Source organism: Abramis brama (assembly GCF_963993115.1).
Source record: "Abramis brama genome assembly, chromosome: 20".
NCBI classification, from domain to species: Eukaryota; Metazoa; Chordata; class Actinopteri; order Cypriniformes; family Leuciscidae; genus Abramis; species Abramis brama.
This window is the reverse complement of record NC_139982.1, coordinates 3,681,175-3,704,699: the sequence shown is the minus strand read 5'-3', so window position 1 is coordinate 3,704,699 and position 23,525 is coordinate 3,681,175. Positions and strand designations below refer to the sequence as shown.

The 23,525-nt window shown below is 40.9% G+C and overlaps 2 long non-coding RNA genes across 2 annotated transcripts; both read right to left on the bottom strand.

Annotated features, from left to right (window-relative positions):
* Window positions 1-1,918: 1,918 nt before the first annotated feature.
* On the bottom strand, window positions 1,919-2,768 carry LOC311071184. The gene is made up of 3 exons (XR_014603783.1): window positions 2,736-2,768; window positions 2,311-2,604; window positions 1,919-1,976 (listed from the first exon to the last, which is right to left on the bottom strand). It is a non-coding gene; the product is annotated as an uncharacterized lncRNA (long non-coding RNA).
* Window positions 2,763-3,580, bottom strand: LOC311071183. The gene is made up of 3 exons (XR_014603782.1): window positions 3,471-3,580; window positions 2,982-3,109; window positions 2,763-2,898 (listed from the first exon to the last, which is right to left on the bottom strand). It is a non-coding gene; the product is annotated as an uncharacterized lncRNA (long non-coding RNA).
* Window positions 3,581-23,525: the final 19,945 nt, after the last annotated feature.

Genomic DNA, 23,525 nt, shown 5'->3' with positions numbered 1-23,525 from the left:
TGATTACAAATACTCGTCAAAATATTTTTCGTAGTGTTCATCAGTACAATGAAAATTATACAGATTTGGAACAACTAGAGAGAGTAAAGGATGACAGAATTTTTATATTTGAGTGAACTGTCCTTTTAATGTGGTAGCTTTTAGGATGACTAACAGATGATTACATACTACAGCCTTGTAGTTGTTTTGAAGATTGCAGCTGCACACAACACATAAAAACAAAAATGTATATGTACCTACACTGTACATATTAGGACCATTTTAAAAGACAGCTTGGTTACATTTTTTGATTATTATTACTGACTGTGCACTAATAGACTTACCTGCTTCTAGTCTGGGAAAAGCAGTGTTGCAAAAAATACCTAACACTCTTTGAACTGTAATTGCTGTGTGGCCAGGTGCAACAGACTAGTTGTTATCAAAATGTTTACAGGTTCTTTCTAATTTTACAGAAAAACAGTCACCAATCACCTTTGAGGAGATATTGGTGTTCATTACTGGAGCAGACAGTGTTCCTCCATTGGGCTTCCAAGGACAACCATCCATAGACTTTTACACACCTGAAAATCGGAGGCTGCCATTTGCGTCTACATGTGGGATGGTCCTGTGTCTACCTCGAGGCATCCAAGAAGAGGAGGAATTAACCGACATGCTTAACACAGCACTCAAGGGGTACAGTGGTTTTGGAAAAATCTGAATAATTTGATAATCTGTTACTTATTGTAATTAACTTTTAGTTATAGTTGATTGATTATAGTTGAACATTTTAATAGAATATTAAATGAGTTCAGCAAAGTGAATTTGTTTGCAAACCTTATTACTTATATGTTATTGTGAAACTGCAACAGAATATACAATATACATTAATTGTACTTGAAAAATGTTAACTTTAATTAGCATAGAGTTGTATTGCTGGAAAGTAACTTGGCAATTGTGCATACAGTATTAATAGACCTTAAATAAACATTCATTTAAAAAACAATCTCATTCTTACATTTTTCTAACAAATTTGAAGAAATTAAAGGTATTCAAGTTAACCTTTTACAAAAATATACAATCCTTGTGTGGTTTGGTTATGATTTTGATTTGTTTTAATATCCATTACAAAGAGCTTAATGAAATGCTGTGTAATACTGAGAACCTAAGGTTGTCAGGTTTAAAGAGTTTAATTGTATTATAGCCAATTACTCTCCCTCATTGTCAATATTTTGAAGGAAGTTAATAACTTGCTCTAGAAGATCAGTTCCTAAATCATCCCGCCTCCCACCAAGAGGGTTGACAAGCTGTACAAGTTGTTCCATGTGTCTTTGTTGGATGTTGAATTGGTTGGCAGGAATTTCAACAGCCTCTGGCCAGTGGAATACAGCATGAGAACCAGGAGGTGGAACAACTGCAGCTGGGGGGGGGTGTCAATTTCTTCAACTGGTTCTTCATCTGCGCCAAGAATTCCCTGTATACCAGTGTGGTTTCGATGTAGCTGTGAGAGACATCCTCTGATAAAGAGCTGGTGGGGAGACATGTAACGTGCAGTTCTTAGCTTGTGGTGGTTCCACTGATTAACGAACAGTTGAAGATCTCTGTTGATTCTGGGTATATACACATAATGTAATGCCCAGAGATGCATTTCACTAGAGCTGTCAATTTTACCCTCACTCTCCAAAAGCAGGAACAAGGTGTAGTAAGTATTAGTGATGCCCCGCCAAACATCACCCCACAGTCTCTCAATTCTCTGATTGTGCGTGCTCCTTCCTCTCAGAGCACTTCCTCTGTTTGTGCCCCGGAAAACGTTCATAAAAAGACACACTGCATTGTTCTCACCTCCATTATCACAACGAACTCTAGAAGGTAGTCCGTGTTTTCCAATGGCCTCTACAAAACTATCAAAAACAGTGTTGCTCCGATTATTGTCAGAAGCCTTCAAGAAAACAACAAGTCTGCTGTAACCATCAATTCCACCGTGTATGACAATTCGCCACCTTAAAAAAAGGACATGAGGACAGGATTATTTGAAAAAACATACAGTAGCATATATACAATTATAACATTATGTGACATACTGGCTGTCATCTGTACTACATTTACATTTATTAATTTAGCCGACACTTTTAGGAGCTACCATGTTACTAGGAGAATTAAAGCTGTACTAGATTTGTTTGTATTTGAACATATCTGTGATATCACAGGAATATACTTCAAAAAGACTCTAACATATCTTAATAAATAATAAAAGCCAAAAATACGTAAAATGTATTTTAGGTTTTAACACATGCTATTTTATCTCTGTAACCTATGAGAAAAAATTAATAATACCTGATTAACTTGTGGTTGCCATCCAAATGCCATAATGAGTTTGGGCCTGCAACTCGATAAATTCTTCGGTGTAGTCTGCGCGTGGTGACCCTCTGGGCTGCTCCTATTGGATTGGTCCTGATCAAACTTTGTCGCACTCTGTGTCGCTGCACTACAATCCCCTGACCTGCCAGACGAGCTCTCACTGCTTCTGCCCCAAGCTCATCGTTGCCTCCAACTACTTCTCTGACCAGGTTATCAAGATCTGAGTCTGATAGATTGCTGTATCTGTCTCTAAGTGAAATGTTGTACTTTCTGTTAACAGAAAAAAGCACATTAGAGACACAATGGAATTTTTTTTGTTGTTAAATATCAAGTGAATAATGTACCCAATCCAACTCAAATACAAGGGTAGCATCTTTTACATCTGAGAAAAGTAACCTCACCTTAAACGTCGCTTTACAGTTTTTTTCGATACTAACAAGATTTCGCCCATCTGTTTTGTTGAAAAATTATATTCCAGCAGAAAACGCAACTGCTCCTGTGTAATGGAATATTGTGGTCGACCAGAGAAACCCCTCACCAATGGAGCACTGTAAGCCTGGGGAACTAAAGTTAACAGAAGAATAAAATGAATTATAACACAAAACATTATATTAAAATTACAGTCAATCTGACTATTTAGAGCATACCTTGCGGTTGAGGCAATGTTTCCAGAATATCCATGAATTCAGACAGACTATTCAGGATACTATTTGCCGTTTCTGGATCAAGTAGTCGCACTCTAGACCATGCCACACTTCTGGCCATTGTCTGCATTCTGTAATTCATAAACATAACTAGATGTAGTAAAACTTGCAATCTTTATGTTGGCTTGAGAAAGAGAGAGAGGAAGACATAGACCACAACCAGGAAATAACCATGCAATAAAATATGTGTTTTAAACATGGTTTCTGAAGCTAAACGTTACCATCCAGCATGCAAATATAACGTTAATACAGTTTTTAAACGTGGCTTCTTGTCCCCAGTTTATGGTAACACAGAACGTTTAACATAATTTTGACATAAAAAACACTATTGTTGTAAGGCATGGCATTTATCTTCTATTATTTCATTTAGCATTTCAAGTTGCTGGAAGTCAGCCATCTTGTAACGTTAAATGTAATATGTTTTGGACATACCTGGTTATGATGATATTCAAATCATCCCTCGTGTTATAAGAGGATGCCAACTGAACGCAGTCTGTAAAGGTTCTTTGGCAGTTTAATAAAAAATTTCTAAGAGCCATCGTTACCGGAGACAAAAAGCCTGCATGAGTGCAAACGGGATGAGATGCCACAGCATGACACAGCACTGACATCACAACCAACGTATAAATGCATCATTGACTCTAAAGTTTTACGCTTGCCTATGTACATGCCAACGTAAAATTACGATCTCATTCACGAACAAATGTTACGTGTGACGTTTGCATAGGTATTTGCTTACCTAACAGCACATCATCCCTCACGGAAAGAAATGTCGTCTGATGTTTATACATGTATACAGCAACGTGCCATCGCATCACAAATGCAAATGAGAAATAGAGCAACGCTATTGGCTGTTGTGCGGTCTGACGCGACACCCGAACATATACTTCGTATTTACGCGTACAAACTGTGCGTGTTAATGCGTCCAAATTTCACGCGTTGCATATAATAAGTATTGTCCCCAAAGGCGTTCCATAGAATACAACTTTTCTCCTCCTGGTTCTTCTTCTTCATAATATTATTATTATTTAGTTTTGTTTTTTAAGGTTTAAATTACTTAATAAAATAGCCTAGGCCTATACTAAATATATGTAACCCAAGTGAAAAAGACGTAGGCTACTGTTAAATGTATTAAAATGCATTAAAGTATATTTGTATTGTAGTAGGTCTACTAAAAACACACTCAAGTACATTTTTAATACATTTAATAGTACGTCTTTTTCACCTGGGTATGTATACTGAATCAAACTTAAGTAGCCTATAATAATAATAATAATTAAAGCTGCAAGCAGCATTTATCGGGGTTCAAGCAGTTAAGGCCTTTAAGGCATTTAAGCACAAAAGCATCAAAAGTCATTAAGATTTATTTAGCAAGCATGTAACCACTGACATAATAGATGGAAAAGACCATTTACAGCCAATACAGGCAAATTGCCATGGGATATATATGGTTTTAAAGCTTTTTAACAGTTATAGCGCCACCTATGGTCCGATCTCCATAAAATTGTTTATTGTGACCTCAAATTGAACCCATACACATGTGTACTGATTTTGGTGAAGATATCTCATTTACTTCTTGAGTTATAGCCATTTGAGTAAAATAGGCTCCTCCCACAACGATTTGCCACATTCAAGAATTATTTAATATGATTCTAGCATGATTTACTATCATATACCATGTTCCAGAATGATTTATTAGGATTCTAGCATGATTTACCTTGATACACCTCATTTCAGTATTATTTACTATGATTTACAATGTTTCTAGCATGATTAACCACATTACTAGCAATTATGTGAAGTGTCAGTGCAAATGAGGTGATGAACACTGACAAAATATTATTGTGTTATAATAGTTAGTTATATACGTGATTTTTAGTGTGTGTCCAAGTATGAATGCAAAAGCACATGTAAAATATTTCATTATTAAGTAGAATGGCCAGCAGAGGGCACTAGAAGACCACTTATTGGCTCACTTTCACTTTAAACCAGTTTTCTGCACTAAAGCAAACCAGTTTTTCCATGTTAATTCAATGCATGCTTACACACACACACACACACACACACACACACACACACACACACACACACACACACACACTTACCATAGTTTATCATGATTTACCATGGCTGATACCAATACCAATATGACAAAATGACTATTTTAAACAGCAGGGGGCAGTAAAATACCACTTATTGGCTTAACATGCCATTAATTCATATCATTTTCACCTTTTTAACTGTTATAGAGGCAAATTTTGTCAGATCTGTCTGAAAATTTTCATGCATGTTCAGAGAGATATTTCACATGTTCTGACTTGTTTTTAAGAAGGTTTGAACATTCATTAAAGAGATATAGGCTTTTGGGGACACTTGGTAATGGCCACATATTGAAGTGACACTATTATAGCCATCCAAATGAAGAAGTCATACTTTTTCTGATAATTATTGATCTAGAGAGTCCAGAGAATTGCACTGCACTGGTTTTGAACATTATTATATGAACATTAAGACCATTCACAGGCAATACAGGCAATTTACCATAGGAAATATATGGTTTTAAAGCTTTTTAACAGTTATAGCGCCACCTTTGGTCCGATCTCCATAAAAATTTCCATGCTTCTTTAGCATGGTACGACACATATGCTGACCAATTATCGTGATGTTCTGAGTTTTTGTTTAGAATTTATAGGCTTTTGATTGCATTTTGCCACGTCCATTTTCTTTATGACACAATTATACCCATGCGAAAAATGCAAAAGTTCAACTTTTTTTGATAATTATTGATCTAGAGAGTCCAGAGAATTGTCCTAGACTCGTTTGGTTCCGATCGGGCAAAAAACCAGGGACTAGTTCGCAAAAGTAGGTTTTGGACAAAATTCGACATAGCAGAAATGTTTCCCTGCCTACATCCAAATCGGAGATAGCCATTTTGTCCGCCTCGAGCCAAGGATTCCAACGATATAAGACACTTGATCCTGGGACAAACGGTCTAAGAGTTATGAGCGATTTTGAACTTTTGGTTGCTGTAGCGCCACCTATGGGCCAATCGGGGTCATACTCTGATAGGTTGTCCCCACATTGAGGCCTACCATCTGGCCAGGTTTCAAGTCCCTAGGCCTTACGGTTTGTCCTGCACGATGCGTTTTACGAATCCTTACAATTACAATAGGGTTTCAGCATTTCATGCTTGAACCCCTAATAAGAATGAAGGCTTTTTGCCAGTTATAGCGCCACCTATGGTCCGATCTCCATGAAACTCTGCATGCTTCCTCACCGTGTTCTGACACATATGCTCATCAATTTTGGTCAAGTTCTGAGTTTTCCTTTGGGATTTATAGGCTTTTGAGTGTATTTTGCCACGCCCCTTTTCTAAATGACCCCGTTACAGCCACCCAAATGCCAAAGTTCAACTTTTTTTTGATAATTATTGATCTAGAGAGTCCAGAGAATTGTCCTAGACTGGTTTGGTTCCGATCGGGCGAAAAACCAGGGACTAGTTCGCAAAAGTAGGTTTTGGACAAAATTCGACATAGCAGAAATGTTTCCCTGCCTACATCCAAATCGGAGATAGCCATTTTGTCCGCCTCGAGCCAAGGATTCCAACGATATAAGACACTTGATCCTGGGACAAACGGTCTAAGAGTTATGAGCGATTTTGAACTTTTGGTTGCTGTAGCGCCACCTATGGGCCAATCGGGGTCATACTCTGATAGGTTGTCCCCACATTGAGGCCTACCATCTGGCCAGGTTTCAAGTCTCTAGGCCTTACGGTTTGTCCTGCACGATGCGTTTTACGAATCCTTACAATTACAATAGGGTTTCAGCATTTCATGCTTGAACCCCTAATAAGAATGAAGGCTTTTTGCCAGTTATAGCGCCACCTATGGTCCGATCTCCATGAAACTCTGCATGCTTCCTCACCGTGTTCTGACACATATGCTCATCAATTTTGGTCAAGTTCTGAGTTTTCCTTTGGGATTTATAGGCTTTTGAGTGTATTTTGCCACGCCCCTTTTCTAAATGACCCCGTTACAGCCACCCAAATGCCAAAGTTCAACTTTTTTTTGATAATTATTGATCTAGAGAGTCCAGAGAATTGTCCTAGACTGGTTTGGTTCCGATCGGGCGAAAAACCAGGGACTAGTTCGCAAAAGTAGGTTTTGGACAAAATTCGACATAGCAGAAATGTTTCCCTGCCTACATCCAAATCGGAGATAGCCATTTTGTCCGCCTCGAGCCAAGGATTCCAACGATATAAGACACTTGATCCTGGGACAAACGGTCTAAGAGTTATGAGCGATTTTGAACTTTTGGTTGCTGTAGCGCCACCTATGGGCCAATCGGGGTCATACTCTGATAGGTTGTCCCCACATTGAGGCCTACCATCTGGCCAGGTTTCAAGTCTCTAGGCCTTACGGTTTGTCCTGCACGATGCGTTTTACGAATCCTTACAATTACAATAGGGTTTCAGCATTTCATGCTTGAACCCCTAATAAGAATGAAGGCTTTTTGCCAGTTATAGCGCCACCTATGGTCCGATCTCCATGAAACTCTGCATGCTTCCTCACCGTGTTCTGACACATATGCTCATCAATTTTGGTCAAGTTCTGAGTTTTCCTTTGGGATTTATAGGCTTTTGAGTGTATTTTGCCACGCCCCTTTTCTAAATGACCCCGTTACAGCCACCCAAATGCCAAAGTTCAACTTTTTTTTGATAATTATTGATCTAGAGAGTCCAGAGAATTGTCCTAGACTGGTTTGGTTCCGATCGGGCGAAAAACCAGGGACTAGTTCGCAAAAGTAGGTTTTGGACAAAATTCGACATAGCAGAAATGTTTCCCTGCCTACATCCAAATCGGAGATAGCCATTTTGTCCGCCTCGAGCCAAGGATTCCAACGATATAAGACACTTGATCCTGGGACAAACGGTCTAAGAGTTATGAGCGATTTTGAACTTTTGGTTGCTGTAGCGCCACCTATGGGCCAATCGGGGTCATACTCTGATAGGTTGTCCCCACATTGAGGCCTACCATCTGGCCAGGTTTCAAGTCCCTAGGCCTTACGGTTTGTCCTGCACGATGCGTTTTACGAATCCTTACAATTACAATAGGGTTTCAGCATTTCATGCTTGAACCCCTAATAAGAATGAAGGCTTTTTGCCAGTTATAGCGCCACCTATGGTCCGATCTCCATGAAACTCTGCATGCTTCCTCACCGTGTTCTGACACATATGCTCATCAATTTTGGTCAAGTTCTGAGTTTTCCTTTGGGATTTATAGGCTTTTGAGTGTATTTTGCCACGCCCCTTTTCTAAATGACCCCGTTACAGCCACCCAAATGCCAAAGTTCAACTTTTTTTTGATAATTATTGATCTAGAGAGTCCAGAGAATTGTCCTAGACTGGTTTGGTTCCGATCGGGCGAAAAACCAGGGACTAGTTCGCAAAAGTAGGTTTTGGACAAAATTCGACATAGCAGAAATGTTTCCCTGCCTACATCCAAATCGGAGATAGCCATTTTGTCCGCCTCGAGCCAAGGATTCCAACGATATAAGACACTTGATCCTGGGACAAACGGTCTAAGAGTTATGAGCGATTTTGAACTTTTGGTTGCTGTAGCGCCACCTATGGGCCAATCGGGGTCATACTCTGATAGGTTGTCCCCACATTGAGGCCTACCATCTGGCCAGGTTTCAAGTCTCTAGGCCTTACGGTTTGTCCTGCACGATGCGTTTTACGAATCCTTACAATTACAATAGGGTTTCAGCATTTCATGCTTGAACCCCTAATAAGAATGAAGGCTTTTTGCCAGTTATAGCGCCACCTATGGTCCGATCTCCATGAAACTCTGCATGCTTCCTCACCGTGTTCTGACACATATGCTCATCAATTTTGGTCAAGTTCTGAGTTTTCCTTTGGGATTTATAGGCTTTTGAGTGTATTTTGCCACGCCCCTTTTCTAAATGACCCCGTTACAGCCACCCAAATGCCAAAGTTCAACTTTTTTTTGATAATTATTGATCTAGAGAGTCCAGAGAATTGTCCTAGACTGGTTTGGTTCCGATCGGGCGAAAAACCAGGGACTAGTTCGCAAAAGTAGGTTTTGGACAAAATTCGACATAGCAGAAATGTTTCCCTGCCTACATCCAAATCGGAGATAGCCATTTTGTCCGCCTCGAGCCAAGGATTCCAACGATATAAGACACTTGATCCTGGGACAAACGGTCTAAGAGTTATGAGCGATTTTGAACTTTTGGTTGCTGTAGCGCCACCTATGGGCCAATCGGGGTCATACTCTGATAGGTTGTCCCCACATTGAGGCCTACCATCTGGCCAGGTTTCAAGTCCCTAGGCCTTACGGTTTGTCCTGCACGATGCGTTTTACGAATCCTTACAATTACAATAGGGTTTCAGCATTTCATGCTTGAACCCCTAATAAGAATGAAGGCTTTTTGCCAGTTATAGCGCCACCTATGGTCCGATCTCCATGAAACTCTGCATGCTTCCTCACCGTGTTCTGACACATATGCTCATCAATTTTGGTCAAGTTCTGAGTTTTCCTTTGGGATTTATAGGCTTTTGAGTGTATTTTGCCACGCCCCTTTTCTAAATGACCCCGTTACAGCCACCCAAATGCCAAAGTTCAACTTTTTTTTGATAATTATTGATCTAGAGAGTCCAGAGAATTGTCCTAGACTGGTTTGGTTCCGATCGGGCGAAAAACCAGGGACTAGTTCGCAAAAGTAGGTTTTGGACAAAATTCGACATAGCAGAAATGTTTCCCTGCCTACATCCAAATCGGAGATAGCCATTTTGTCCGCCTCGAGCCAAGGATTCCAACGATATAAGACACTTGATCCTGGGACAAACGGTCTAAGAGTTATGAGCGATTTTGAACTTTTGGTTGCTGTAGCGCCACCTATGGGCCAATCGGGGTCATACTCTGATAGGTTGTCCCCACATTGAGGCCTACCATCTGGCCAGGTTTCAAGTCCCTAGGCCTTACGGTTTGTCCTGCACGATGCGTTTTACGAATCCTTACAATTACAATAGGGTTTCAGCATTTCATGCTTGAACCCCTAATAATAATAATAATAGGATAATAATAATCTTATTCTGGCCTCACTGAACCATTGGGTTCCTCCAGATGCTGGCTTTAACATAAGAGATCTTCCAGGAACCACTTAAATGTTAAAAGATCTTCCAATAACCCTTTTATCGCATTCAAGTTCCTCTATTTTCCCCCAAAGCACTTCGAGGTCTCGTGGTAATGAAAAGGTGACTCCAGAACCTCTGAACTAAATACAAAGTGCTTAAAGGATCCCATAAGTTCCAGCAAGAACCTCAAAGATTGTCAATGCTCCTCCAGTAACCCTACTATAGGAGAAAGATCTTAGAGGCACCTAAATTACATTTTGAAGTTCCTTGAGTATCCGACAGGATATTTGAGGCTCCTTTAGTTTTTACAGTGTACAGGTGAACGAGGAGTTCTGGAGATGTACTGCGGTTCCCCTGGAAGCAGCGTTTCTGTCACAGCTGGACAAGCACAGCCCAAAGCTCCTCGAGCTCTCGAGTGCCAAGAGGAGCAACTGGTCAACGCATCGATAACTCGTTGATGGAACTGGAATAAAAATGAAGATTGAAAAAGAATGAAGCTTTAATGATTTTAATGTAATGGATTATGAGGTAATACCCAGGTGGATTCAGAATCAGATGTAGTGCTTTTATTAACGTTAAAGTACATGCAGCATCAAGTTTGAGAGTTAGGGAAAATTCTGCCAACACTGGTTTGAAAAAATAATATATTTTCCCTGCTTGTGCTTGCAGGTTCATTCTGAGAATCAGCCATGATGGCACCAAACACCAAAGGCACAGATCAGATGGAAATCTGGAAAGGTCCAAAGAAAAGCCTCAGCCTGAACCCCTCAGTGTTTCCCATCAGAGAGCTTGTCAACTTTTACTGGCAAAATTACTGAAATGTAACAACACAAACTGACTTTGACTGTATTTTATTATTTTAAGGCCTGTTTTGCTTTTCAGTGTGTATGTGTTTCCCATGCTACAGATACAGATAGTCCCCAGGAGACTTCTATGGACTTTGGTGATGTTGCCTTTTTTTTCTTCAGCTAGTGGCTCCTAAAGGTCAAGATTTGTAATTTGTACTTATAAAACAAAATGTTCAACAATTAAAAAGAATATTATAAAGACAAATGTTCATGAGTTATTGTGATTTTTTGGGGGTGGGGTAAACATACATTAAAAAAAAAAATGATAGAAAAAATAAATAAACTCAATACTACTACTGTAAATGAAAATACGATATTAATACTGTAAATGCAAGTACAGTAAATGGTACAGTATACTGTAAGTGAAAATACAGTAATAATACTGTAAGATTTACAGCAGCCTCTTTACAGTGTAGTTAGTGCCCGATACAGACCACATAAGTATAATATATGCTTATAATATTATTGCTGTACATATACTATGTGGAACAGTGGGATTGGAATCAACTACTTCTCTTCCCTCATCTATTCTTCTCCCTCCATCAATTATTCCTCTCCTATTCCTCTTTACGTAAAAATAAATTACTGTATATAAATGTATATTTTACTCAATTAATTCATTTATTTTTTAAAGTCATTAGAAACTTTGTTAAACATTGATATTGTGTAGTTTGTGATCCTCCATCAGCAGCTGCAGTTTCTCTCAGCTGTATCAGTGCAGTCACTGTGACGTCTGACTGACAGAGGTTTTTGTACGACTCTTTATCACTGTGTGAACAGCCTAGTGCTGCCCGGCCAGTGTAAACTCTGACAGTAATAATCTCCTGTATCTTCAGTCTGGACTCCACTGATGGTCAGAGTAAAATCACTGTTAGATCCACTGCCACTGAATCTAGATGGAGTTCCAGTATTACGGGTTGTTGCTTTATATATGAGGAGTTTAGGAGCTTCTCCAGGTTTCTGTGAGTACCAGGCTAAACGATGTAACTGATCACTCCACACTTGCACATTACTGCTGGTTTTACAGTTTATTCTGACTTCTTCTCCTGGTTGAACTGCTGGTATTGATGGACTTTGAGTTACAGTGATCTGTCCTCTACACTCTGAAAGAAAACACAAACATTGTCAAACAAAATTATATGATGATATACAGTATATGATACAAATATACATTTCACATTTTAAGAGAACTAATAATTATTGTAAAACCTGTATTACACAAACCTTGAATAAACAGTGCAATGGTCCAGATGAAGATGTTGATTGTGTTCATTGCTGTAGTTTAGTCTTGTGTGATGATGAAGAGTGTGTTCTGTTCTGCTCTCAGTCATGAAGTGTTAAACTCACAGCACTATAAACACTCTCAGAGCACTGAAGCATGTGCTGACAATGCAAAGAAGTGGGCAGGATTTACAACAGCTTGTGCTGATAACAAACTCATATACACTAGAGTTACAGAATCATGACTTTATTTTGTATTTTTATTGTGACTCCTGAGCAGGGCCGGATTAACAATTTCCTGTGTCCTGGGCAACAAGACTCAAGGCCCCGTGGTAGTTAGGGGGGTTGGGGGGCATGCTCCCCCGAGAAAATTTGGATTTCTCTGATCAACATACATATGCACATGCAATTTAGGACTTTTGAAGGCCAAAAAATTATAAGAAATAGGCTATCTTTAAAACCTTGTTATTAGATTATTTGTCAATACCTGCTCTCTCCTCATCTTCATATCGCTTTTTCTCTCAGTCTTCTTATCCTGGCCTATTTCTTCCCCTCCTAAAGCTGAACTTTGACTGATAGTCTTTTCATTTTCGTCTGTGTCAGTGACGAAAGTAAACATAGGCTCAACTGATATTTATACGTTTTATGAATCATTTTCTTAGACAAGTTAATTCACTCAAGGCTACCAGGAAAGCTGTAGCCTGAGTCAGCATTGCCATTAGGAACCTTCTGCAAGCTTTGGAATTTGAAACCGTCTGTTTTTAAATGTTAAAAATCATTTTAAATAATACAAATTATAGACTACGTTTAACGCAGTTGGTGGAATTGGCAGACGTTCCCTTAAGCATCTTGCGCTGTGGAAACGCATCACATTTACATTTACATTTAGTCATTTGGCAGACGCTTTTATCCAAAGCGACTTACAAAGCAGGACTAGATTAAGCGAATCATCATGAAGAGGCAAAAACCAAAGCTACGCAAGGAGTGCTCAAGATACAAAGTTCAGGCATTATTCAGAGTAGCATAAGCCCGATAAGTGAGGTTTTTAGAGGGAAAGGGGAGGTTTTTTTTTTTTTTTTTTTTTTTTTTTTTTTTTTTATCAAAGCATTCTCAGGTATAATATGCAGCATTAATGCACAAATGATTTTGAATGAATATTTTCATCATGTCGATATACAATGGTCACATAATGTTAAAACTAATCTTGCTATTGATATCTTTGTTAGACTACCGACCCTATAGAACAAATGTGACCCTGGATCACAAAACCAGTCTTATGTTGCACGGGTATATTTGTGGCAATAGCCAACAAAACATTGTATGGGTCAAAATTATAGATTTTTCTTTTATGCCAAAATCATGAGAAGGGTCTGACTGCAGAGCCGCAGAACCACAGTTTCACCCCAGCAGTTTCACCCCGCGCATGCGCAGTTTTGGTTTTAATATTTAAATATATTTAAAAAGACCTATATTTTTGTGAATTGGTGAATATTGCGGTGAATATTGTTTTGTGGCCACAAATTAATAATTCCTTAGCAGGTTATACTAATTTGTTCCCTCGCTCGTTTTACTATATTGTGGCCATGTTGTACAGTAAAACGTGCTGAGGTATTATTAATTCGTGGCCACGAAACAATTCACCTGAATATTCACCAATTCACAAAAAAGGAATAAAAAGCTGTACGAGAACATAGGCCTTTACTGAAGAGCTATCTTCACAGGTAAGAAAAACAGTTTAATATTTATTATTAATTCGTGGCCACGAAATAATTCACCTGAAATATTCACCAATTCACAAAAATAAAGGTCTTTCGCATTCACTAATTAATAACTGTTTTTGTCCACGTTGTAATTCATTAAATCAAAATGAGGGAGGGAATTAGTTCAACGTGACCCAATTTATTAAAACGAGGGAACAAATAAGTCGTCGTAACAACTAATAATTTAGATCAGTGGACAGGGCACATAAGAACAAACAGAGAGAAAGAGAGAGAGAGAGCGTGCACCGGCCGCGCGCGTGCACTCTTACCGCCTTCAAACAACACGAGCGCTGTAGGCTATTGCTCTCTCTCCCTCGTAAAAGGGAGTCTGTGGGTAAAACTGTTGTGATGAAACTGCGCATGCACGGGGTCAAACTGCTGGGGTGAAACTGCTGGGGTAAAACTGTGGCTCTGCGGCTCTGCAGACAGATATTATTGAAAATCATTAGGATATTTAGTAAAGATCATGTTCCATGAAGATATTTTGTAAATTTCCCACCTTAAATATATAAAACATTTATTTTTGTGAATGGATGCAGCACTATCGCCAATAGAAATGGAAAACTTAACCCTCTGGGGTCTAAGGTGTTTTTGGGGCCCTTGGGATGTTTTGACATGCCCTGACATTTGTGCTTTTTTCAGTTATTTATAAACATGATAATGGCAAAGGTGTAAATTCACTCTATATAGCACAAACAGGGCTACCATAATATGCAAGAAGCATGTATGTAGATGTTTGTATTTTTAAGAGAATAATGTTTATGCGTGGTTATTGAAAAAAATAAAAATGAAAGTTGCTGAAATAAGACCACAAAACACATACTAAATATGTGTCAATAAGACTTTTGACTAATGGATGTTGTCGCTTCGAGTTCTGGCTTCAAAATTATGTGAAAATAGTCTTGCTTTATCATTCACAAAAAACAATACATTGATTTAAACTGTGTAAGACAGGTTTTGCTTGGAAAGCCAATATGCGAGGGGGGCGTGAACGAGGAGTGGTTTACACCTGAGAATACAATGTCCCACCCACTCTGCATAATGAGCCATTCATTCAGGTGTGACACTGACTGAGCCACAATGCAAGGACAAAAGATATATTTAGAAGAAGACTTATATTGACCATTTAAGATTTTGCTTACATCTATCTTGTAAATATGTTTTGCTATTTTATTAAAAAGGTTACAATTACAACAATAATTACAATTTCAACAATATTTCAAGTGTACTCTTTCTTTGTAATAAAATGATTATAGGCCTACATTTTATCTATGTATTCATTAGTTTGAATATAGCCAACATTGGAACAGCTAACATCTTAGTTGATGACTTTATTTTTGACAAAAATAGTATTTTTGACAAAAATAGTAATAGTCAACAAAATGTTGTCTTTCATATTTCGCCTGACTGTAACGTTGTTTTTATGAAATATTAGGGCATATAAATGTTAATTTGCAGTTTAATACGTTGCTTATACAAATAGCCTACATTTTATTTCAACATATTTCAGGTTCAGGTGAATATCTCAAAATTTAAGATATTTATGTTCAGAGTGAATAATTGCTGGAATTAAAGCAGTCAGATCGGCCTGATAATAGGTAATATGTGTTATAACTGCTGTTACACTTATTGATTAGATCATACATGCATTTTAATCTATATAGCAGTGCATAATTAATGCATTAAAAATACTTTTATAATGCAATATGTATGAAAGCTTTAAATAAAGTGTTACTGATATTGTTTTATAATGATTTAATCTAAAACTAGAGCAGCATTACTCCTATGCTGTGAATGTGCAGTGCAGTGCAGTGTGTTGTGTGTGTGTGTGTGTGTGTGTGTGAATGTGTTGTGTTTGTCTCCTGCAGCTGGTCCCACAGTGAAGCCCTCAGTGTCTCTGCTGCCGCCCTCTTCTCTGCAGATCTCTGGAGACTCAGCCGCACTGCTCTGCCTGCTCAGCTCTTACTCTCCACAGGGGGCGCTGGTGAGCTGGACACTGGACGGGTCAGAGGTCACCGAGGGGGTTCTGACCAGCGCAGAGAGCCAGCAGGACGGCCGCTACAGCCGCAGTAGCGTCCTGACCCTCAGCAAAGCACGCTGGGAAGAGGGAGAGCTGTACGTCTGCAGAGTAACACATGATGGAGCTCCTCATGAGGTCTCGTTCCACAAGAGCTCTGAGTGCTGATGTTTCTCTCCTGAAGATGAGCCGTATCTGAGTGTCCTGTGTCAGGCAGGATTCACATGAGTCGTGTGTAAATACTGTAAAATCTACTTTGTGTTACAGAACATTGACATCTGGGTGACCAGCAGTTACATTTCAGTGACCTGGTTACCACCGCTCTCTGCAAACCCATTGGACCATTTTTCTGTATGTTTTTTTTCTGTGTATATACTTTTTTGTGTCTTTAAAGATTTATAACACTTTGTGTGTGGATACATTATTCTTTAAAGGTGGACATTTGCAACAAAGATGTCATTTTACTTCCATCTTGGAAACCAGGCCTTTTAACTTGGGAATAAGGCCATTGGACGATTGCTGTAAGTTAATATTTCAAATGAGACCATATTTATGCTTTTAGTGCAAAGGGTTCATGAACTATATCTGTTTTAGTCCCGGTATGCCATTTCTTGGGATTTCTCAAAAGTGGGGGTGCAGGCTAACAGGTTAAATTATAATTTAAAGTCATATTTTTATGTGAACAAAAGTTTTTTTTAAATATATTTTTAACCAATTTTTTCAATCCATTTAAAGTTGTCTTATTGAAAAGTTTGTTGCACAATAATAGGTAAAAGTGTTCTCGCACACACTGCCTTGCTAGCACTGGTATTTCCTTAAATAACAATATTTTTGCTCATCTTTATTCATTGTTCATATACCTCTGTCTTTTTTTTCTTTTTTTAATTGATAGAGAGCTTGCCCAAAAAATTGGGACACCAGGACTATGGTCGGAGACTGTCCTAAATGACATTACGGTGGGATTTTTTTTTTTTTTTTTTTTTTTTGATGTCCCACATGACTATGATCACAGCTTCTGCTGTAATGTATAAAGTTCTTAATTTACAAGTTGTTGTGTGTTTATCATATCAATTAATAATTTATGGTGTGTTTGATTTCATTACTAGGACAATGCAAGACAAAGGCTGTCAAATAACTGTGGAGTGTTTGTCTTGATGGCAAGTACATAATATGTAAATGAGGAACATCGAGGTGTAATCAATTGCTGTTACCCATTTAACTTTTTTTGTGTTTCTTTGCATATTATAGTATGCACTGTATGTTGTTCTGGGACAGAAGTTTGACTTCACTGAAGTAAGTATTTATTTTTTGTAGCTATATGCATTTTAATATAATTTAAATTTGTACTAATTCATTACTTTATGTACACAGCTAAACATGAAGAACATAAGAAAATGGTGGTGTGCCATCTTGCTTGAAAATTTCTCTTTAGAGCAAGTGTGAAAAAATTAGCTGTACTTTTAACACGTGGTGTTTTTAAGAAACCCTTAAAGAAGTGAAGAAATCTTGTTCACTCTGTAAACTGTTTTGGGAAGTCATGGAATGGAATGATTTAGTGACTCGCTCATAACACTATTTCAGTAAAAATATATTCTGCAGACCCTTTGAGTGAAAAGGAGTAGCAAAGTGTTTCAGTGATGATAAAAATCAGCAGGTGTAAACACTACTTGCTCTATCAAACTCCTTTAATATCTGTGCTTAATACTATTAGGGGTTGGCAATAGAGCTGTAATCGGGCCTTAAAAGTTCGGCCCGAAAAGGCCCGAGCCCGACAGAGTTTGGCCCGAGCCCGACAAGTACATTTTGATTGACAGCTTTTTAAAAGCCCGAACCCGTTTACAGCCCGACTGTCCAAAAGGCCGTCTATCAGCAGTGATAAGAGTGTCGGAGAATAGCGCGGACACGCGCTTCACACCGCGAGCCGGCACACGCACCACTCGGCGGAAAAGGGAGAGAAAGAAAAAAAAGAGACGCACGCACACAGCACCTTTGTCTTTCGTAAATGTGGCCGTTCAAACGTTATGTCAGGAAATAAGACACAGCCATAACATCTAAAGAAAACGGGTTCTTTTATTCCTGACTGAGCCTCAAATGAGACACAGCGTTAATGTATATTTTTGTTCAAGAGAAAAGCATTTTAGAAACCATTCCAATTAATGGAAATTTAAGTGAAATTGGCATAACAAAATAAACTATCAAACTGACTCCAATGAGTGCAGAAAACAAAGTAATAAGAGTCTTACAAAACAAAACAAATAAAAAGGTGGTTTTCACATTGATAATCTCAGAAACAAATAAAATGAGTGCCAAAAACAACGGTAGTGGCCTGTATGTGCCTAATGAAAGAAATGAAACAGCATACATGAGAAATCTGCACATTTCACCACATTAATACATTACAATACACAGTTTGACCCCTTCTGTTCAAGTCAAACAGTAACTACACAAGAAAAATAGTATACACTTAAAGGTACAAATATTCTTTATAACTTATACATAAACACTTTAGGAGAATAAAATGATCAAAACTCACTCTTATTGAGACTTTGAAGCACACAGAAAAAGCTCACGTGGCAGCTGGTGCACGTGCAATATCACGTGTGGCTGTTCTCCCCTCTAACACGGCATAAAGAACAATAATTACTCAAAGTTGCATTAATATATGAAATAAACCGTGTTATTTAACCTTTCAACAACTTTTTATAACATATTACAGAGTAACTCACACTCAATCTTGCCCAACGTCTCTGTATTTCCTTTCCCCACGGAAGATCTCTCACGTGCAGGAACACCACACTCGTATGAGCAGCGAAATCAACCATATACTCGACAATATCACACGGCTGTTATCACCACAGATTCACAAGTCAATATCAAACTGGAAATGTTCTCTCTTTAACAGTTTAATCGACTATTTCTCCCTCTGTGTGACTCTGTCTCAAACTGCGCTCTCTTTTAGTCTGACGCGCTCTCTCTCATCTGCGCATGCACACACTCTTAAAGGGGACAGCGCAAAGCAAAACATAAGGGCAAATCACCAAGGGAATTAATCAAATATCAGGCTATTCCTGCCCCGGTTACACTCTCCCCTGCCTACAGTCAACGTCCTCGATGACTTCAAACATGCTTTAATCATCCACTACTCCTTGTAGTTTTCCAGATGTATACAAAACTATTCCAGCTAACACTTGGGAAAGAACATCGGGACTGAAAGACACAGAATTGCAAGCCGATTTAGGCAGCCTGTTTGGATTGCTATGAACCCCAGCAGTAGACCGTTGGGTCCTGCGTGGTGAAGGACAGGGTACATCCACCTGGGCACTCTCTGCCCTGGGCTTTCGGGGAACAGGAACTGGCCTAGTCACCACCACATCCAATGATGAATCCTTTCTTTCTGTTTTGGGCTGAGGGAGCTGTCTTACTATACTCGCCTCATCATCTACTTGCACTCCATCATTGCCCTCCAATTCTCTTATTTCAGCATCATCCTCTGGCTGCACCACTGGGTGCTGCAACCTCCCAAGCACTTTGTCCACTGGATCCTCCTTAGTCCATCTGGTTTCCTCCACCAGCACACATTCTGCATCCAGTGTAGGCATCCCTTCTACCAACTCCGAGGTAGGAACTTTTACAGGTGTCACTCTTTTCCTAGGCATCGGCACTGGGACTGGTCTTGGACAGGGCCTGATGTCTGACCTATGCACTCTTTTTGCAGGACCACCTCCCACCGGTTCCACGGTGTAGGTTGTTCCATGCACCTCAACTACCATATACACCGTGGGAGCCCAGGCATCCTGGATCTTGTTCCTTCCTGGAGGACGATATCGTAAATACACCTGCTGACCCACTGCTACCTCTGGACAATACACCACATTCTCACGCTTGGCAACACGGTCCGCTGCCTTTCTTTCAGCATACTCTCGTGCTCTAGAGTGTGCATCCTGAAGCCGTTCCTTATGGACAGACAACCAGGTAGGCTCTATCTCCCCTCCTGTCTCCTGACCCAGCAAGGCATCTACTGGTAAGTGTGGCTGCATTCCAAACAGCATGTAGTATGGAGAGTAACCGGTGGAAGAATGGGGAGTCACATTGTAGGCGTACACCAGCTCAGGTAAGTACTCTGGCCATCTCCGTTTCTTCTCAGGTGGTAATGAACGCAAGAGATCATGCAGAGTGCGGTTAAATCTCTCACACTGCGCATTTCCCTGGGGGTGATGTGGCGTAGTGCGGGATTTCTTTACCCCGTACAGCTTACAGAGTTCTGCAATAACGGCACTCTCAAAGTTCCTCCCCTGGTCTGAGTGAAGACGCTGTGGCACACCATACTTAAGGAACCATTCCTTCAGAAGGACCTTAGCTGTAGTGTCTGCCTTCTGATTGCGGGTGGGGAACGCCTGGCTGAACTTAGTAAATACATCGGTTACAACTAAGACATTCTCCCGCCCATCCGATGCAGGCTCTAGTGTGGTGAAATCCATCGCAACCACCTCTAATGGATGTGACGCCAAGAACGGGGCCCAAGGTGCTTGTATCTTCGGCTGCGGCATTTTGGCTAACACGCATCGCTGGCACTCCTTCACCCACTTATCCACAGCATCACTCATCCCAACCCAATAACAACGCTGCTTGAGCAGGCTCAGCGTCCTCTCAATGCCCTGATGCCCCATCTGGTCATGGACACTTTGCAACACCAGCTTGACCAGACATGCAGGGAGCAGCAACTGTCGGCATTCCCCATTGAACACATCGTCAATGACTCTAAACAACAGCCCCTCTCTCTCTTGAATTCTCCCCCACTGCTTAAGCAACAAGAGCACAGATCGAGACAAGCCTTTTCTCTCATGATTTGTGGGTTTCCTCTTCCTATCCCAGAAACACTTCAGCGTGCTGATGGTCGGATCTTCCTCGTGGAACTGACGGAGCTCATCTTTCGTGTATCCAGGTAGCGTTGGGGTATTCTCCAGGATTTGTCCCTCTTCATTCCCTTGATCAACCATGGCTGATTGTAGCTGTATTGTCCCTCCATTTCTGGGCCCTTCCATTAGCCCTGACAGATCAGCCTCCACTGCCGTCCCGGTGCGGAGCCCGCTGCAAATAGCCACACAACCGTCGTATTCTGAATCTTCAGTTACCACCTCCATTCCCTCTAGCCCTGGTCTTCTAGAGAGAGCATCGGCTGCAGTGTTACACCGACCAGGACGGTACTGCACGTCAAAATCGAAGACTGCAAGCTGTGCAACCCACCTCTGTTCAATTGCACCCAGCTTGGCCGTGTTGAGATGGCACAGAGGGTTGTTATCTGTTAAGACAGTAAACTTCGATCCCAGCAGGTAACTCCTGAACTTCTCCCCCACTGCCCACTTGAGTGCCAGGAGCTCCAGCTTCATACTGCTGTAGTTCCTGTCATTTCGCTCTGCACCCCTCAACCTCCGACTTGCATAGGCTATCACGGTTTTCCTTCCCCCTTGCTGCTGGTATAGCACAGCGCCTAATCCCAGGTTACTGGCGTCAGTCTCCAGCACAAACGGTAGGGTGAAGTCCGCATAGCCCAACGTTGGCGCACAGGTAAGCTTCTCCTTGAGGTGCTCAAAGGCCTGTTGGCATTCTGTTGTCCAGGAGCCCTTGAACAACTTATTGGCCTGAACCACACTCCCCTGGCGAACACAAGTGTTAACCACATCATGAAGCGGACCCGCCACTCTAGAGAAACCCTCAATGAATCTTCGATAGTAACTGCAGAACCCTAAAAAGGATCGCAGCTCCTTTAGAGTGTTAGGGATTGGCCACTGCTTCACTGCACTCACTTTGTCTGGGTCTGTAGACACCCCCTGCGCTGATACAACATGCCCCAGGAACTTTACCTCGGACTGCAGAAAATGGCACTTTTCCACCTTTACCTTTAGACCAGCCTCCCTCAACCTTTTTAGCACAGTCTCGAGCCTCACTAAGTGTCCTTCAAATGTACTTGAATAGATAAGCAAATCATCCAAGTATACAAGTACCATTTGAAAGACCAGATCACTCATTATGCTTTGCATGAGGCGCTGGAATGTCGCAGGCGCATTACAGAGTCCAAACGGCATCCGCTGGTACTCATACAGCCCAAATGGTGTAATGAAGGCTGTTTTGTTCTGGTCCTTCTCATGAACTGCCACCTGATGATAGCCACTCGCAAGATCAATAGATGAGAACACCTTGGCCTTGCTCAAAGCATCCAGACTCTCGTCAATTCGTGGCAATGGGAATGCGTCACGTCTAGTTTTAGAGTTCAGCTTCCTGTAATCCACGCATAGTCGGAGACTCCCATCAGACTTACGAACTAACACCACCGGAGAAGCGTACGAACTGGAGCTTTCTCGGATGACACCCTTCTTGAGTAATCCGGAGATATGGTCCTTTACCTCCTCAAATTGGTTTGGGGGTATTCGTCGGTATGGCTGTGAGACAGGGAGGTCATCTTTCAGGGGAATCTCATGTTTTACCAGGTCAGCATAACCAAGGTCTTCGTCACAGGTGGCGAACACATCCAAGTACTTCATCAGGAGTGCCTTCAGCTCTGCCTGCTGTGTAGGGGTACCACCTATCCGCACCTTCTCCAATGGACACTGCAGGTCACTCCCAACCCCTGTCATTGATCTCTGGTGGACAGTAACTTCTTCATGATCTGCGGAGATACGATGGAATGTAACCTCGCAGGAGCTACCCTCAAAGCGACGACCCTGGGTAAGTATCCCGAGTTTCAACTTAGGCGGCAACCACACATCCTCTGATGACAAGTTTACTACCTGCACTGGGAACACTCGACTACCAGGTGACACCAAGGTAGGAACCAGGACCAGGCCACCTGGCAATGATGTATTACCTGGTTCAAACAATCCTAAGCCCCTATTTCCAATCAGTTCCTTGTGTGTTTTAGCTTGAATTGTAGCAACTGAGCCTGCAGGTACATACAGCTTATGTGTGCCTATTGTCCGAACCATAGAGGTCGCCTCCACTGGGATAGCCTCTTGCACCTTGTTAAAGGCGGCTCTCCAGTCAGCATCCAACGTCCCTTCCAAAGCATTGTCAAACTCGGCCAGAATCAACTGTTTACAGCGCTGCGCTATGTTCATGCCAAGTATGCCTGGGGGCGCTGAGTCGGTTGCCCCTTCCTCTTGGTCACGAATCACCAGGAACCCACACCCAGGTATAGTCAAACCCATTACCTGGATATCAAGTTCGACATACCCAAGGTAGGGAAGCGGCAACCTATTGGCAGCGGTGATCTTCAGCCACTTGGTCGTACAATGCATGTCTTTATCTTCTCCATGAAGATGCTCTTTAAAGAAGTTCTCTGTCAAAGTACTCACATTGCTGCCAGTGTCCAATAGGCACCTGACAGCTACCCCCCCAATGTAAATTTCGACTTCTGGGCACTTGCCCACTGCACGCTCCAGGAATCGCTCTTTGGTAAGGGTGCCACTGTTTGAGCCATCAGTGCCA